This window comes from Herpailurus yagouaroundi, unplaced genomic scaffold (genome assembly GCF_014898765.1).
Source record: "Herpailurus yagouaroundi ecotype Mexico unplaced genomic scaffold, PumYag 203, whole genome shotgun sequence".
NCBI lineage: Eukaryota > Metazoa > Chordata > Mammalia > Carnivora > Felidae > Herpailurus > Herpailurus yagouaroundi.
In genome coordinates this window covers 8,059,935-8,073,608 of record NW_024412434.1, presented here as the reverse complement: position 1 = coordinate 8,073,608, position 13,674 = coordinate 8,059,935, and the positions used below count along the sequence as shown (strand labels likewise).

Here is a 13,674-nt window from a genome sequence, read left to right as displayed (position 1 = left end):
GGCGTCCATTTTAAACCAGCTGGCCAGTTGGCTCGCGCCCCACCCCCCGAGTAGCTTCATTTCCAAACCCCCGGTCCCAGGTCAATTCACCCCAGCCTTTGTCCTCAAACAAGCGATTTTTCTTTTTAAATGTTTACTGATATCTGAGAGGGAGAGCACAAGCAGAGGAGAGGCAGAGAAAGAGAGAGACAGAGGATCTGACAGGGCTCGGCGCTGACAGCAGAAAGCTCGACGTGGGGCTCGAACTCACGGAACCACGAGATCGTGACCTGAGCCAAAATCAAGAGTCGGGCGCTTACCCGACAGAACCACCCAGGCGCCCCTGACACGAGCAGTTTTGTATGAAGTTAATTAATACTTGTTGGTCTCAGAATGCATATTTATGGGGCCATTTAAAAAAAATATCCATAGTCTCTACATACTCAGGTAAGGCCTACCAGATGAATAGCAGCATATCCTAACTCTCTCTATCCCAGTTCTTCTACAAATAGACATTCTTTACCCTGTATCTGTCCATTCCTACTCAACTGAGGCAACTCTGCAGTATCATTTTAACTCCCTAGCTCTGGAATCTCCAGCAACCACCTCACATCTACCTAATGAGAGACCTCGGTTTTTGTCCTCGGCCTGCCCCCTGGCACTGTGACAGATTTCCACCAGCGGTCTTTCTCTTCTCTGTCAGAGATTCCTTAAGCAGGGGCGCCTGGGTGGCTCAGTTGGTTGAGTGTCCGACTTCCGCTCAGGTCAAGATCTCGCGGTTCATGAGTTCGAGCTGGTGGAGTCTGTTTCCAATCCTCTGTCCTCCTCTCTCTCTGCCCCTCCCCCACTCATTCTCGCTCTCTTTCTTTGTCTCTCTTTCTCTCTGTCTGTCTCTCTCAAAGATAAACCAAAAAAATGCACTTAAAAAAAAACCAGAAAAGAAATTCCTTAAGTAATGACCGAGTCCCTAAATTCTGCTTTCATTCCTGGCACCATGGGTCCTCATGATACTGCCTCATGATGAGATCTCATGATGAGGATTTCTACAGCTGACCTCTTGGGAGCTCATTAGAAACAACAAACTGTCCTTTGAATAGTCCCATGGTTTGTCCCACTTTCCGGCTTTTTTTTTTTTTTTAAAACATCTGTTGAATTCCTTTTATCCATTTGGAACCATAATGGAAGCAACAGACACCAGACCAGTGCTATTTCCTGTAACCCTTTTGACTCCCTCGTCTGCTCGATCTTCGTTCCTCCCTGTGTCATTTTCTCCATGACTGGCCCCTTTTCCGGCACCTTCCCTCCCCGTCACAATCCCGTGCCTGCATTCCCACACTTCACCCACGGCTCCCCTCCCCAAGTTTCCAGATCTTTCTCTTCCAGTCTCATCGCCAGTTCCTCTGTCACTTGCCTCCCTCTGGTCCTCCGTCCTCTCAGAACAGATGTCAGCTCTCTTTCACATCACCCCTTCCTTTTCCAAAACAGGTGGCATAAATATCTTTTATAAAGATAGAATCGAATACAAAAGTACAATAGAATATATTATATATTATGTATATATGTATATATAAAATATAATATAGTTTATATACAGACTATGAAAGATGTGGTCACTGATTATAACATGACATCATATTACCTCTTACATAAACAATATATATCATTTTTTGCTGTTATTCATGAGTTTACATAATTTAACACAGGAAAATACTCAGAGACATATATGTCTTCTATTATTATAATAAATTAGACTACCACCTGGACACCTATTTTTCAATCATTACATCTATAATTCTAATTTACTCCTGCCTTCCAAAGTCATGAAATGGACATTAGTCTCCACCCACCTACCTTGCTGGTGATTGGGAGAGTCCAAGTGTCAAAAGAGTTGGGCTCTTTATTTATTTTATGTATTTTTTTTGTATTTATTTTTTAATGCTTATCTTTGAGAAAGACAGAGCACAGCAGGAGAGGGGCAGAGAGAGGCAGACACAGAATCCAAAGCAGGCTCCAGGCTCTGAGCTGTGAGCACAGAGCCCGACGCAGGGCTTGAACTCACAGACCGCGAGATCATGACCTGAGCCGAAGTTGGATGCTCAACCAACTGAGCCACCCAGGCGCCCCTATTTATTTATTTCTTAAGTAAGCTCGATGCCTATCTTGGGGCTTGAGCTGACAGCCCTTTGATCAAGAGTTGCATGCTCTAGGGGCGCCTGGGTGACTCAGTCAATTAAGCGCCCCACTCCTGATTTCAGCTCAGGTCATGATGTCATGGTTTGTGAGTCTGAGACCTGAGTCTAACCCCACGTCGGCCTCCATGCTGTCAGCACTGAGCCTGCTGGGGACTCTCTCTCTCTCTCTCTCTCTGCCCTTCTCCCACTCATGCTCACTCTCCCTCAACATAAATAAACTTAAAAAAAAAAAAAAAAAAGAGCTGCATGCTGTACCAAGTGAGTCAGCCAGACACCCCCTAAAAGCCCTTTAAAAACAGCCAAAGTGTAGAGCCATGACGCAACACTGTGTAACCTCTCTCTTCTGTCACGTGACACAGCTTGTATCCCCACAACATGTCCCTAAATACCAGTGGAATTATTCCCACCTTATAGAGAAGAAAGCAGGCAGGTATTATCCACAATCATATGTCAGACCAATTATATAACAGGAAAAACAACTATTTTCAGTTGCTCCCGGTTTAAAACTTCTTTTTTTTTTAAATGTTTATTTTATTTTTGAGAGAGGGAGTGTGTGTGAGAGCTGGGGAGGGGCAGAGAGAGAGGGAGACAGAGGATCCGAAGCAGGCTCTGTGCTAACAGCAGAGAACCCCCTGTGGGGCTCGAACTCACCAACCATAAGATCACGAGTTGAGCTGAAGTCAGACGCTTAACTGACCGAGCCACCCCGGCACCCTGGCCTATAAACTTCTAATGTGGAAACATGTGGATCTGTGACTCATACATCCATGGGAAATGCATGTGGTCTCATTTCTCTGTTTTCTTGTTACAGTAAAAATAAAATCCAGCAAACTCAAGAATAAAAACAGCCCAATCTGACACACAGATCAGTAGAACCAAATAGATTCTAGAAAGAAAGACACACATATAGGGTCAACTGATTTTCAATAAAGTACAAAGGCAAGTTAGGGCAAAAAGGATTTTTTTCTAGCCAAAGGTACAGAAAAAATTGGATAACTGAAGGCAAAAAAAAAAAAAAAAAAAAAATTTTTTAAAAAAAACACACACCACACCCCAAAAAACCCACAAAAAAAAAAATTTACAAAAAAATTAAAAAAAAAATAAAAAAAAAAAAAAAAAAAACAACTTGTAGAAGAAAATTTTCATGACCTTGGGTTGGGCAAAGATTTCTTAGATAAGATCTAAAAGAGAAAAAATTAATAAATTGGACTTCATGAAAATTAGGCACTTCTGCTCTTTGAAAGCCATTGTTGCAATAGCATAGAAACAAAACAGACTGGAAAAAAACGTTTGCACGTGACGTATCTGATAAAGGTCTCGTATCCAGAAAATATAAGGAACTCTCAAGACTCAATAATAAGAAAATAATCAATCCAATTTTTAAAACAGGCAAAGGAAGGGCACCTGGGTGGCTCAGTGGTTAAGTATCCGACTCTTGATATCAGCGACTCTTGATATTTTGCAGTCAGGGCATCGAGCCCCATGTTGGAGACTGCTGGGGGCTGTCTCTCTCCCTCTCTCTCTCTGCCCCTCCCCCCCAATAAATAAATAAACATTAAAAGATAAAAATAAAAATGGGCAAAAGAGTTGAACAGACACTTCACCAAAAAAAATATATTTATATATATGAATGGCAAACAGGCCCATGGAAGACATTGCAATCCTGAGTCACTGGTAAAATGGAAATTAAAACCACAATGCCATACTACTACCTGCTTGTGTGAGGGGCTAAAATTAACGATACTGATCATGCCAAGCGCTGGCGAGGATGTGGAGTAACTCACACACTGCTAGTGAGAACGCAAAGTGATATCACTGCTTCGGAAAAATTCACATACGAAATGTTTCTAGCGGCTTGACGGGTCACAGCCCTCAAGTGGCAACAGCTCAAATGTCCGGCAACGGGTGGCTAGGTAAATTGTGGCTTACCTGTACAAAAGAACAGTACTCAGCATTTAAAAGGAATGAAGTGTTGATACAGATAACAACATGGAGGGATCTCAAAATAATTATGCTGAAAGAAGCCAGACCAAAAAAAAAAAAAAACCCAGAGCACTTTTTAAATGTCATGTCATCTAATCCACCTAAGAAAAAAATGTCTGCTGTTGAACCGTATATTTACAATTCGTTTCATGTTCTCAGTGAAAGCTTGTATGCTGATGATTTATTTGACTAAATTATTTTGTTCGTATGTAGCAAAAGATGTCTTGTATCAGGATAAATCATTCTGATGCTGACATATTACTGTACTCCTTTATTCTCTCTCCCTCTTGTGTTCTTGAATTCTAGAATGCCATCGGCATCTATTTATTTTATTCCATTGTATTCATTCAAAACGTACGAAGGTCCCGTTATACTCCAGATACATGTAGTGCCTGAGAATACAAAGATGAGTCCGACCATGATTGGAAGGACTTATTGCCAACATTATGTTGTGTAAATATCTGCTAATTGCAAACAATACTTTATTTAGGGATTACCTTTGGAAGATGATACCACATATTATCTAATTTTGTATTTTTCTTAGTCCACACACATTCCTATGAGGATGAGGAATGTATCAGATGCTCTACTCTGGGCAAAAGGGCAGCTACAAAAGGGAGAATTAGCTACAGAAGGCAGCTAACCTGGCCCACCAGAATGCTGATATGCGCCAGGACTCCCAGTCAGCCTAGGCAGTCACACTGGGTCCCACACTGATGGGGCCCAGCCTCGGCCGCTTGAGTCAGTGGGGAACAGTGGTGGCCCCTCCCTGTATCAGTTAGGGTTCCCCAGAGAAATAGAACCAATAGGATATAGACTCAGATGATATAATACATAAGTTTGATTATATCCTAGATCATGTATATGGAGCGATTTGTTATAGGAATGGGCTCGTGTAATTGTTAGAGGCCAAGAAGTCCCATCACCTGTGTCTGCAGCCCAGAGGATCACTCACACATCAGTGTGAGTCTGAAGGCCTGAGAGCCAGTGAGTGCCCACGTTCAAGGTTAGGGGAGGGTGAGGTCCCACCTTCAATAGAGAGAGCAAGTTCACCCTTGTTCCACCTTTTTCTTCCCCTCAAGGAATTGGACGATGCCCACCCACACTGGGAAGGATCACATGCTTTACCCAGCTGGTCAATTCAAACGTTAATCTCTTCTGGAAAAGCCCTCACAGACACACCCAGAAATCACGCTTCACCAGCTGTCTGGGCATCCCTGAGCTCCGTCAAGTTGACACGTGAAATGAACCATCACGCCGTCCGAGGCAGTGACCCAGGGGGTCCAGGTAATTAAGACGTGGACAAAGGGGTACTCAGAGGCTGTTGTGGAAGATGGGAAACTTCACACTCAGGACCAGTTTCCTGTGGGCAGAAGAGGGGGCCGTCCCAGAATCCGTGTAAGAGGGCATCACAACACAATTAACAAAACAGTCTCGAAGAAGAATGAAACAAAATGTGCCTTGAACTACTGACGTTATCAGATAATACAATAAGAAATGAACAATTAGCCACGTTAATGATCATAACCAAGAAACCTTTCCTAATACAAAGGTTTCTGTGATGATTTATCATACCAATTATTTTGAAAAGCTTACATAAAACTACTGAAAAAAAAAAACAACGAAAAGTAAAGTAACACCTAAATCCACTTGCAAGTATGAACGTATCATGTATCTCAGCCTTGATTTACAAATAATACGGAAATATTTGGAAACAAAAATTCTTCTTTTTCATGTTTATTCATTTTCAGAGACAGAGAGAGAAAGAGAGAGCGCGAGTGGGGGAGAGGTGGAAAGACAGGGAGAGAGAATTCCACGCAGGCTCCTCGCAGCTGGTGCAGAGCCTGACGTGGGGCTCAAACCCACGAACTGTGAGATCATGACCTGAGTCAAAGTTGGGTGCTTCACCAACCTACCCAAAATTCTCAAATTATGTTTTTAGTAAATATGACAACAGCACAATTTTTTCAAAAATTCCTAATACAGGAGTGGGGACATTAAAAGAAGTTTTCTCTTAAGCTTTCCCTTGGGTCCCCGTAAATGTTTAGAAAGACTGTTGTCAAACCAACATCTTGCTGTGAACCAAACCATCTTCTCATCTTGTTCCAGTCTCAGGTGGTGGGACATGAAATCCAGAAATTTCTCTCCCCTACTGCTTGCTGTCGGGGAGAGAAATTATGGAGGAAGGAGAAGAAGCTAAGAAAGAAACTAAGGGCGGACACTTGGGTGGCTCAGTCGGTTAAGCGGCTGACTTCAGCTCAGGTCACGATCTCGTGGTTTGTGGGTTCGAGCCCCGCATCAGGCTCTGACCTGACAGCTTGGAGCCTGGAGCCTGCTTCGGATTCTGTGTCTCCTTCTCTGCCCCTCCCCAACTTATGCTCTTTCTCTCTCCCTCTCAAAAAAAAAATTTTTTTTTTAATAAAAAGAAAAAAAAAGAAAGACACCAAGGGAAAGGAATAAGGAAGAACACGAAGCTAGGAGCTGGTGGAGGAATAAAATGAGGTTGAGAAAAATAGGAGAAAAGGAAAAAAAATCGGAAGAAAGAGAAAATGCTAACAGAAAAGTGTAGAAAGGAGACTGAAAACCCAGCTGCCCCTGCAGAGAGAATGTTTGCATGTGATTCGCTTCTCCCTCTACAGACTGGGGCATAGAATCCAGCGGTTTTCAAGTTTCGCTTTCATGGTTACTGTTCCGAAAGCTAGAAATTCTTATCATTTTCCTTTACTTCCCTCTCAGACTCTTCTCACCCACCCGCGACATTAACCTCGAACTGGGGAGAGCAGAAAAATGGTAACGAGAGAAAGAAGCAGATGGGCATCTGGAAATCTGTAGCTAGTCACTACTGGTCCCTAAGTTCGTACAGAGCACACTACAAGAACATTCTCCTGGAAAACATGAGCCTGATGGAAACCCTCTTGTGAGGTAAGCAGCTGAGACAACTGCCAATTTCAAGTAACAGACAAATGGACGCAGACCGGTGGCCTCCTGGCTTTCTGGGCGGCCGAAACCTATCTGCTCTCAACAGGGGTTTTCCTTTGGAGAGTCCGACTTCTTGCCAAAGCCATCTTTCAGCCAAAAATCATTTTCCTCTAGTTTACAGGAAAAAGAGGAAGACAGAATCCCACCCATCCTTTTCTGAGCTGATTATTTTCCATTTGGAATTAATGAGCTTTCCACAGCGAGGTCAAGTTGCTTTGTTCAGATCACGAAATCCGTACTTTTGCTTCACACGAGACAATTCAAACTGATGGGGATCTCAGCCCGTTAGGGGCAAAGTCCTTTGAGTGGCCAAAAAGAAGAATGCTACTGTTTTGATGAGATAAAAGTTAGATTCAGTGTTCTCTCCAAATTTATCTGCCTCCCACTGACAGAGGAATTCACAATGAAAAGTTTCATATTCGCAGAGTATTTAAAATACAAATCTACATTTTCAACATCTTCCTGTGGCGGGCCAGCGTTTCAGAATATGCACTGGGGGCCCCTGGGTGGCTCAGTCACTTAAGCGTCTGACTTCGGCTCATGATCTCACGGTTTGTGAGTTCGAGCCCCGCGTCGGGCTCTGTGCTGACAGCTCAGAGTCTGGAGCCTGCTTCGGATTCTGTGTCTCCTTCTCTTTCTGTCCCTCCCCCACTTGGGCTCTGTCTCTCTCTGTCTATCAAAAATAAATAAATGTAAAAAAAAAAAAAACCAATTTAAAAAAAAGAATATCCACTGAAAAACATTAGAGAAAAGAGCAGTGATTCTGCACCAGGTACCCATCCCCATCCCATACTACACACAATTCGAACTTGCCAGACAAAGCCACGCCTCCCTGGGATATGGCAACAAGGGGACCCCACTGAGTGGGGACGTGTGGGCCTGTGCACCGGGTCACCACTGAAGACTCCCACCTTCCAAGGAATAACTGACACACAAAATAGAGAAAGAGAGAGACTGAGGGGTGTAAAGTTTCTCTCTAGAGCTCCCGCCGTCTGGGAGTCCTGAAAGTCACAAGGGTGAAAAAGCGGACATAGAAGTTATTCCTAGGCACAAAGAGAAACTATGCCCAGTTAGGAGAATCAGAAAATGGTCTAATCAGAAAATGATCTGTCTCCTCAGGCGCATATTTAATGAGAGTACCCCAACCGTAGGAACTACAATGATTTTAGCTTCTTTGGAAAAGAAGGGAGATGGTGAGCTTACGCACTCTGCCCACCCGAAGAGATCCCCAGACCCGTGCCAAAGGATAGGAAGATGGTAACAGAGGGTTCGGAGACAGGAAGCGTGCCTGCAAAGGAAAACCCACGGCAGGGTCGAGAACAGGGCGGCTCTTTCCCCAAAACGAACTTGGGGTCTTGCAATAAAAATTTCGAGATGACTCTTCAAATGATTACTGTACAGCATAAGCATTTTTCACGGGGAAGCATGGGTCCACAATCTGAAGAATTTGTCATTTGTAGGTGAAGATAAACGGGGCAGGAAGTAGACACGGCACAGGGATCAAGTTTAAGCAATTTTCATTTTGTTGTGTGTCTCTTTATTTCCTAGAAGATGATGTCTCCACTAATAAGGGGCCCAGAACAAATCCTGAGGCAATGCACTGGTCACCCTCACCTTCACCTCCATGCAGGGCCGCAGAGCACAGTCACACGTGAAAAAACCACTATGAAACACCCACACGTCCTATTGCAGAAGGCAAGGTTACACGAGGAAAAATTTCATTCATTCAGCAAATATTTATTGAACACTTACTGTGTGCACCCGCTGAGGGTGCAACAGCAAACAAAACAATGTTCTTGTGTTTATGGACCTTCGTTCTAGTGGAGGAGACAAACAGTAAACCAATAATAAACAAGACAGTGTTCGATGGGGGGAAATCATATACATGAAATCAAGCAGAATAAGGGAATTAAGTATAAGGGTGATGCTATTAAATAGAATGGTCAGTGAAGGAAGGACTCTCTGAATAAATGCCTTTCCAGGAGAGACCTAAATGAAATCAGGAAGGGAGACATGTGCTGGGTAAAGGAAACAGTGCGTGCAAAGGACCTGAGGCATTAGGTATGTATGCTTGAGGCAAGGAGCAATATGCAATATGCAATATGCCATGTGTGCTACAGGCAAGAAGGCAAGTGCTGGAGTGGAGTCAGTGAGGGTGAGTTTCCCTCGTCTGAAATCCTTCTTTTAGAGTGAGGCAATTGAATGGCAAAAAGGCTAATTACCCAATTAATTGTAGCTTCTGTCCAAAAGGATTACTGGTAACAAACCTAGAGAGCTCAAGTGACTCATGTGAGTTCACCTCATTGATCCTTGACAGAATCGGGGTAAGTCTTCTAGGTCTGCTGCTAGTCTATCCAGTACCTTTGAGCAAATCAAAAGGGGTGTCTCTTCCTCTCAGAAAATGCCACTTCACGCCTGTGTGCACTTCTCGGCAGTCGGGGCCTGGCCTGGAGCTCCACTCTCACTTACCTCCTCAGTCAGGCACCCCCTGGGCTGGGCCCAACCCTCAGAGCAATACGCAGTGGCTCAGAATCAACAGCTTCCTCCCTGTACCGTGATGCCTCCCCAACAAACGGTCAGATAATTCCCAAGACGTTGGTTTTGTGTTTGAAATCTTAGTTAATTCTGATCATACAGCTCATTTTGCAATAGTTGTGCAGCCGCGTTCCTTTGAATCCCTTGGTCTATGTTGGAAATGGTTGACTAATGGAAAAGATGAGTCTGCTTGACCACAGAGGGAGAATGAGATGTGTATCAGTTTCCTGTGGCTGCTATAACAAACTAACACAAACGCAGTGGCTGGAAACAGCGTAAATTTACTATCTCCCATTTCTGGAGGTCAGAAGTCCTCAACTCAAGGTGTCGGCAGGGTTACATTTCCTCTGGAGGCTGCGGTGGCTAATCCATTTCCTTGCCTTTTCCAGCCTATAGCGGCCATCTGCATTCCTTGGTATATAGCTCTACCCCCCTCCCCGGCCCCCACCCCCTCACCCCCTCACCCCTCACCCCCTCGCCCCCGTCTTCAAAGGCAGTAGCATAGCATCTTCAAATTCCTCTCTCTCTCTCTCTCTCTCTCTCCTCCCCACCCCTCACCTCGGCATCCATTGTCACCTCTCCCCTTCTGACTCTGACCCTCCTGTCTCCCTCTTAGGACACTTGTGAATATACTGGGACTGCCTGGATAATCCAGGATAATCTCCCCACCTCAAGACGCTAAATTTAACCACTTCTGCAAAATTCCTTTGTCATGTTAAGTGCCATGGTGGCTTCCAGGGATTAGGATACGGACGTGTTTGTGGGGCCTAATTCCATCTACTATGAGATACAATAAGAAAATTCACTCACTGAAAGGTCCCTTGCCCCACACTGTTCCTAGACTTAAAATTTCTTTCTTTTAAATTTTTTTAGTCTTTATTTGTTTCTGAGCAAGACAGACAGACAGAGCATGAGCAGGGGTGGGGCAGAGAGCGAGGGAGACACAGAATCCAAAGCAGGCTCCAGGCTCTGAGCTGTCAGCACAGAGCCCGACGCGGGGCTCGAACTCGCAAACTGTGAGATCGTGATCTGAGCCGAAGTCGGACGCCCAGCCAACTGAGCCACCTGGGCGCCCTTAAATTTTCTTTTAGAGGCTCATTCTTCACCCCTTGAACGCTTTCTGAGCTTGTAAGTCTTCGCGGTAAAATATAAACACTCCCTGGGAGATAATACACGCTGAGCCTTATCTGTAGAGATTTCACCAGGAGGATGAAGACCCCGGGAAAGAATTTAACAACATGAGGAGGGGTGCTTGTGAACCGTGAGCACAAGACCATTATTTCCCAGTTGTTGCCAAAAGCTAACTTACCCTCTTAAAAAGAGCGCGCGGTTAGGAATCTCAAAGTCTAGCCTTCCGTTGTTAACCACAACTTGTCCTTGAGGTGTCTGTGTCTCATTTTCCTCATTGTGAACGACAAATAAGAGTGTCCTACCCAAACATAGTTTGTGGAAGACATTTGAACACCTGCACGTGGAAGTCCGTGGACACAGGTAACAGATGGGGTGAGCGAACATTCCTTTCGTGATAAAAGCTTTGACGGACACTCTCCCCGAGGGCTCCCAACTGCTCTTTGAGGCAGGTGCCATCATTACCCCCATTTAACAGGTGAGGAGACTGAGGCTTGGGTCAAATAACCCGACAAAGCTCACACAGTGAGGAAGCGGCAGAGCTGTGACGTGAACTTAATTCTAGGCTCTCGGCCTTTTATCACGATAGATCATTCTGCCTGTAAAACACCTGTGGGAAAACTGCGACCCAGCCCAGCATACAGCGTCGGGCATGGCATTTGGGCGAGATCATAGAAAGGAGGCAGAAAAGATAGAGCCAAACTGTCTTTAAAATTACAAGGAGTGGGGCGCCTGGGCGGCTCAGTCGGTTAAGCATCAGACTTCGCCTGGGTCATGATCTCAAGGTTCATGGGTTCGAGCCCCGCGTCAGGCCCTGTGCTGACAGCTCAGAGCCTGGAGCCTGCCTCGGATTCTGTGTCTCCCTCTCTTTCTCTCTGCTCCTCCCCCGCTCACACTCTGTCTCTCTCTCTCAAAAATAAATAAACATGAAAAAAAGCTTTCTAAAAATTACAAGAAGCAGTCATTTCAAGGCAAGTGAGCTTTGCAAAGGGAATAATTTGTAGTTCGGGGGTCATGTGCCATTTTAACATTCGGGCATCTGGGACGCAAATCGGCCGAGGCCTGCCTCTAACCCTCCACAGCTCCCTGCCCAACCTCCACACTCTGGGGAGACCACAGCCACGGCTACTTTCAGGAACCACACATTCTTTTGTTTTCAAATTATTAAACACTCAAAATGTTAGAAAAGAAGAATCAAATCCTGAAGATATCAGAAGGAAGAAAGTAATATGATTTCTGAATGAACAAATTAGAAACCCGGACATAACTTACATTAACAAATACATTCCAATGGGGCTCCTTTAATAAGAACACTCCTCATCAAAATAGATGAATCCTGACATTTTCATCAAGAACAATACAAATGAGGGGGCGCCCGGCTGGCTCAGTCGGTAGAGCATCTGATACTTGATCCCAGGGTTGTGAGTTCAAGCCCCACATTGGGCATGAAGCCCACTTTAAGAAAAAGAAAAACACAATGAAAGAAAAATAATAAGAAGAAAAAAAATAAGAAAAACTATGAACAGATTAAATGAGACCATTATAAACAATTTCATAAATATCTTAATCTAAACAAAGGTAAATTCAAAAAAATTGATACCAGAAGAGATGCAAAACAGGAATAGACTGAGTAGGAATGTATTTCCCTGGCCGGGGTCCCATTTAATCTTCCCATGAGCATTCGAGAACGCTGCTCCCATCTCTGCAGGCTGAACTCCTACCCTTCCCTTCCTCCTTTCTTTCAACCACCCTGTTGCCCCCACTCAGACCCCTCCCGCTTCAGCCCTTCCTGTGTCTCCACTTCCGTTTCCCTCCACAACCCTCCTTTCCCAAGCCACACCATGACTTGTGAAACTCGGGTTCCATTTTGAACAAGCTTCCCTATAAGTTAATGTATTTTTAATCAGTTATTTACTTGTAAACTTACTGTGTTAATCGTGAGCAAAACCAGCCAAAGTCCCTGTTCTCTGATGACTTACAGTTTTAGTGGGTGGAAGGCTGATCACTATTATTATAGTGATGTTATTAGAGCACATATTATTATATGTGCTCTAGAGGCACAAGGACAAGGAAGAAAAATAAAGCAGGCGCTCCCGGTGCTGCATGTCTGGCTGCCCAAATCGCTGTCAACAGTTACAAAATGGATTTTCTTCTGCCTCGGTCATCGGATTTTTAAACATTCTTGGGCACACTTTAGTCTGATTATCTAGACTGAAAAGAGTTAACACATAGGCATAGTAATGCAGTTACGCTTGTAATAAGCCTGTCAGGCAGATATCATAACGCCATCGTTACGTTTTTTTCACGGAGCAGAGAGACGAAGGAACTTTCTCGAGGTCTCACAGCTACACCGTGGCTGAACTGGCATTTGAACCAGACTGTCTGTCCCCAGAGTTCATGCACTTTGCCAGTATGTCTGCCTGTGCCCTTGACTGAAGTCATCTTACATGAACTCCTTCCATCATCCTCCTTTCCACATCAAAATTTCTGTGTGATGTATATTCAGTCTTCTCTACATTTGCTCAAAAACTGTCACTCTTTTCAAGCCTTGCCCCTGCACCTGTCCCTTTCTCCCGCACCTCCTGAGACCGTTTCATGCCTCTTTGTACACCCTTCTTGTACCTTTTTAAAATAAGGAACAGGGCTCTGTTGTGAAATTCACATGCTTTCTTTTCTTTTTTAATGTCTTATTTATTTTGAGGTGCGGGGGTGGGGGGGAGGCGGCAGAGAGAGAGAGGTGGACAGAGGAGCCGAAGCAGGCTCTGAACTGACATCAGTGAACCCAATGTGGGGCTCGAGCTCACGAACCCTAAGAGCGTGACCTGAGCCAAAGTCAGGCGTTCAACCGACTGAGCAACCAAGGCACCTCTGCTTTCTT

The 13,674-nt window shown here is 44.5% G+C and overlaps 1 long non-coding RNA gene across 1 annotated transcript in view; it reads right to left on the bottom strand.

Moving 5' to 3' along the window:
* The window catches only part of LOC121014675 (uncharacterized), a 24,207-nt gene extending 11,694 nt beyond the window's left edge, over nucleotides 1–12,513 (bottom strand). The window contains exons 1-2 of the long non-coding RNA XR_005783358.1: nucleotides 12,397–12,513; nucleotides 12,069–12,251 (exon numbers count right to left, since the gene is read on the bottom strand). This is a non-coding gene — a long non-coding RNA (uncharacterized LOC121014675). The remainder of the gene's footprint in view (nucleotides 1–12,068; nucleotides 12,252–12,396) is intronic.
* Nucleotides 12,514–13,674: the final 1,161 nt, after the last annotated feature.